Raw genomic sequence first — 5,839 nt, 5'->3', positions numbered from 1 at the left:
GTGTCCTTCCTGGACTACTTCTTATTTTCCTCTTTTCTTAAGTATTCCAAAACGGAGAAAATTTGCTATTAGAACTGTTTTGGAGTCGGTTTACTTACCATACCACATGCCTATTCCTTGTCGGAGTCTGAAACATTCTATAAAGTGTCCCTTATGTATTCCTTCGGGATTACTGTTTCAATAACATTGGTTTCAACATTTATGGGATTACCTGAGATATAATGTTTGATCCTTTGACCGTTCACCACCTTCGGATTTGTGCCTTCGAAGTTGTTGATTTTTATGGCACCGGCACCATAGACCTCCTCGATAACATAAGGGCCTTCCCATTTAGAGAGAAGTTTTTCTGCAAAAAACCTTAAACGAGAGTTGTATAGCAAAACATAATCACCTACATTAAACTCACACTTTTGTATCCTTTTGTCATGCCATCTTTTGACTTTTTTTAAACAGTTTGGCAATCTCATAGGCTTGAGTTCTCCATTCATCAAGTGAGCTAATGTCAAATATCCTCTTCTCACCGTGAAGTTTTAAATCATAATTGATCTCTTTAATGGCCCAATACGCCTTATGTTCTAGTTCGAGAGGTAAGTGACAAGATTTTCCATAAACCATTTTATAAGGAGACATACCCATAGGATTTTTATATGCAGTTCTATAGGCCCATAATGCACCATCAAGTTTCTTGGACCAATTCTTTCTAGATCTATTAACAGCCTTTTGCAAAATTAATTTCAGCTCTCTATTACTCAGCTCTACTTGGCCATTAGACTGTGGGTGATATGGAGATGCAATTCTATGATTAACATCATATTTAGCAAGCATTTTACAAAAAGCACCATGAATAAAATGTGAACCACCATCAGTCATTGAGTATCTAGGGACTCCAAACCTTGGAAAAATAACTTCTTTGAGCATCTTAATAGAGGTGTTATGATCAACACTACTAGTTGGAATAGATTCTACCCACTTAGTAACATAATCAACAACAACTAAAATATGTGTATACCCATTAGAGGAAAGAAACGGTCCCATATAATCAAAGCCCCAAACATCAAATGGTTCAATCACAAGTGAATAATTCATAGGCGTTTCTTGACTTCTACTAATGTTAGCGATTCTTTGACATCCATCACAAGACAAGACAAACTTACGGGCATCTTTGAAGAGAGCAGGCCAACAAAAACCGGATTGCAATACCTTATGTGCAGTTCTATCTCCAGCGTGGTGTCCTCCATAAGCCTCGGAGTGACACTTGTGTAGGATCTGTTCCTGTTCATGCTCAGGTACACAACATCTAATAACACCATCTACTCCTTCTTTATAAAGGTGTGGGTCATCCCAGAAGTAATGTCTTAAATCATAGAAAACCTTTTTCTTTTGCTGGTATGTGAAACTACGTGGTATAAATTTGGCAACAATGTAATTAGCATAATCAGCATACCATGGAGGAGTATGAGAAGCATTTATGACAAGTAATTGTTCATCAGGAAAGCTATCATCAATAGGTAGTGGGTCATCAAGAACATTTTCTAACCTAGACAAGTTGTCTGCAACGGGGTTCTCAGCTCCCTTTCTATCAATAATATGCAAATCAAATTCTTGTAGTAAGAGAACCCATCTAATAAGTCTAGGTTTAGCATCTTTATTTTCCATAAGATATTTAAAAGCAGCATGATTAGTGTGAACGGTTACTTTTGAGTTAACAATGTAAGGTCTAAACTTATCACAAGCAAATACAACTCCTAAAAATTCTTTTTCAGTAGTAGCATAATTTCTCTGGGCAATGTCTAGAGTTTTACTTGCATATTGGATAACATTTTGTTTCTTATCAACTCTTTGTCCTAGAACAACACCTACAGCATAATCACTAGCATCACACATAATTTCAAACAGTAAATTCCAATCAGGTGGCTGAACAATCGGTGCAGAAATTAAAGCTTTCTTAAGTATTTCAAATGCTTCTACACAATCATCATCAAAGACAAAAGGAATATCTTTTTGTAAGAGGTTAGTCAGAGGCCTAGAAATTTTAGAAAAGTCTTTAATGAACCTCCTATAAAAGCAGGCATGACCAAGTAAACTTCTTATACCTTTAATGTCCTTGGGACATGTCATCTTTTCGATAGCATCAACTTTAGCTATATCAACCTCAATACCTCGTTCAGAAATTTTATGCCCCAAGACAATACCTTCATTAACCATAAAGTCACACTTCTCCCAATTCAAGACAAGATTAGTTTCTCGCATCTCTGCAAAACTCGATCAAGGTTGCTCAAGCAATCATCAAAAGAAGTTCCATATACGGAGAAATCATCCATGAAAACCTCAACAATCTTTTCAAAAAAATCAGAGAATATAGCCATCATCCATCTTTGAAAGGTAGCAGGTGCATTACATAAACCAAAAGGCATACATCTATAAGCAAAGGTACCGAAAGCGCAAGTAAAAGTGGTCTTATCCTGATCCTCTTTTGATACAGTATTTGAGAGAAACCAGAATAACCATCTAGAAAGCAAAAATGAGTGTTTTTAGATAATCTTTCTAGCATTTGGTCAATAAAAGGTAAAGGGTAATGATCTTTTCTAGTAGCTTTATTTAATTTGTGGAAATCAATTACCATCCTATAACCTGTAACAATTCTTTGTGGGATCAATTCATCTTTATCATTAGGAACAACAGTAATACCTCCCTTCTTAGGGACACAATGGACATGACTTACCCACTGACTATCAGCAACGAGATAAATTATACCTGCCTCCAGAAGATTTAGTATTACTTTTCTTACCACTTCTTTCATCTTAGGATTTAACCGTCGTTGGTGATCAACAACCGGTTTAGCGTCTTTCAACAATTTTATCATGTGTTGGCATAGAGTGGGACTAATGCCCTTAAGGTCATCAAGAGTATATCCAATAGAAGCACGTTGCTTCTTCAGAGTTTCCAATAATTTCTCCTCTTGTTGCTATGAAAGGTTAGCACTAATAATAACATGATATATCTTCTTTTCCACAATATAAGCTTATTTAAGAGTATCAGGTAATGGTTTAAGCTCAAACACGGGATCACCCTTGGGTGGTTGAGGATCCCCTAGGATTTCAACAGGCAAGTTGTGTTTCAAAATGGGTCCCTGTTTATAGAATATTTCATCTATTTCCCTTCTTTCATTCATAAACATATCATTTTCATGGTCTAGCAAATATTGTTCTAAAGGATCATTAGGAGGCACGACAATATAAGCAAGTCCAATAATTTCATCCTTACTAGGCAATTCTTTATCATGGGGTTGTCTATGAAATTTAGCAAAGTTAAAGTCATGAGACATATCCCCTAACCCAATCGTAACAATATCCTTTTCACAATCTATCCTAGCATTAACAGTATTCAAGAAGGGTCTGCCAAATATAATGGGACAAAAGTCATCATGTGGGGAACCAAGAACAAGAAAATCAGCAGGATATTTAACTTCCCCACACAGGACTTCAACCTCTCTAACAATCCCAGCTGGTGAAATAATATCTCTATTGTCAAGCTTAATTGTAATACCAATGCCTTCTAACTCAGTAGGTGCAATATCATGCATAATTTCGTCCTATAAAGAATAAGGTATTACACTCGCACTAGCACCCATATCACATAAGCCATGATAGCAATGATCTCCTATTTTAATGGAAATAACATGCATGCCTACAACAGGTCTATGTTTATTTTTAGTATCAGATCTAGCCATTCTAGCAGCTTCATCACAGAAGTAAATAACATGCCCATCAATATTATCAGCCAAGATATCTTTAACCATAGCAATACTAGGTTCAACTTTAATTTTTTCAGGGGGTGCAGGTGTTCTAGTATTACTCTTACAAACCACAGTTGAAGCTTTAGCATGATCCTTTATTCTAACAGGGAAAGGTGATTTCTAAATATAAGCGGTAGGAACAATAGGATCAACATTATAAGTGATAGTCTTTTCTTCAACTTTAATAGGTTCAACTACTTTTACTTCAATGGGAGGATGATATTAAAACCACTTCTCCTTAGGGAGATCGACATGAGTAGCAAATGATTCACAGAAAGAAGCTACTATCTCAAAGTCAAGTCCATATTTAGTGCTAAATTCACGGAAAACACAGGTATCCATAACAGATTTAACACAATCAAACTTAGGTTTCATACCTGACTCCTTACCTTCGTCGAGCTCACAATCTTCAGAGTTGCGTTTAGTTCTTTCCAATAAATCCCATCTCAATTCAATAGTCTTCATCATAAAAGAACCAGTACAAGAAGTATTGAGCATGGAGTGATTGTTGAGAGAAAGCCGAGCATAATTTTTTTCAATAATAATTTCTCTTGAGAGCTCATGATTGGGCATGAATATAACATTGACTTAAGCCTCCCCCAAGCTTGAGCGATGCTTTCTCTTTCGTGAGGCCAAAAATTATATATATATAATTACGATCACGATGAACTTGATGCATAGGATAAAACTTCTAATGAAATTCCAATTTCAATCGGTTGTAGTTCCATGATCCCATATCATCTCATAGCCTGAACCATGTCAATGCCTCTCCCTTCAAAGATAATGTGAAGACCTTCTTCTCGATAACATCCTTGGGCAAACCGTCAAGCTTAAATAATCCACAAACTTCATCCACATAGATTAGATGCAAATCGGGATGCAATGTTGCATCTCCTGTAAAGCGATTAGCTAGCAGTTTCTCTATCATACCCGAAGGAATTTCAAAGTAAACATTTTCAGTAGATTCAGTAGGTTGAGGAGTAGCTCTTTGCTCTACTGGTCAGTGTGAAGATACCCCGAACAAGCCCCTCAAAGGATTACTTTCCATAGTAACAAGTGATAGTCAATTTCATCACATTGTATAAATTTTTTCTTACTAATTTCCACTTACCAAAGGCGCTTCACTCCCGTCAACGGTGCCAAAAAAGAGTTTTGATGACCCACAAGTATAGGGGATCTATCCCAGTCCTTTCTATAAGTAAGAGTGTCGATCCCAACGAGGAGTAGAAGGAAATGAGAAGCGGTTTTCAGTAAGGTATTCTCTGCAAGCACTGAAATTATCGGTAACAGATAGTTTTGTGATAAGGTAATTCATAACGGGTCACAAGTAAAGAAAGTAAACAAGGTGAAGCAAGGTGGCCCAATCCTTTTTGTAGCAAAGGACAAGCCTGGACAAACTCTTATATAAAGGAAAACGCTCCCGAGGACACATGGGAATTATCGTCAAACTAGTTTTCATGACGCTCATATGATTCACGTTCGTTACTTTGATAATTTGATATGTGGGTGGACCGGTGCTTGGGTACTGCCCTTACTTGGACAAGCATCCCACTTATGATTAACACCTCTCACAATCATCCGCAACTACGAAAGAAGAATTAAGGTAAACCTAACCATAGCATGAAACATATGGATCCAAATCCGCCCCTTACGAAGCAAAACATAAACTAGGGTTTAAGCTTCTGTCACTCTAGCAACCCATCATCTACTTATTACTTCCCAATGCCTTCCTCTAGGCCCAAACAATGTGAAGTGTCATGTAGTTGACGTTCACATAACACCACTAGAGGAGAGACAACATACATCTCATCAAAATATCGAACGAATACCAAATTCACATGACTACTTATAGCAACACTTCTCCCATGTCCTCAGGAACAACATAACTACTCACAAATCATATTCATGTTCATAATCATAGGGGTATTAATATGCATTAAGGATCAGAATATATAATCATCCACCGAATAAACCAACTAGCATCAACTACAAGGAGTAATCAACACTACTAGCAACCCACGGGTACCAATCTGAGGTTTTGAG

Source organism: Triticum dicoccoides, chromosome 6B, assembly GCF_002162155.2.
Source record: "Triticum dicoccoides isolate Atlit2015 ecotype Zavitan chromosome 6B, WEW_v2.0, whole genome shotgun sequence".
NCBI lineage: Eukaryota > Viridiplantae > Streptophyta > Magnoliopsida > Poales > Poaceae > Triticum > Triticum dicoccoides.
The sequence above is the reverse complement of the archived record's forward strand: the minus strand, read 5'-3'. Positions refer to the sequence as shown.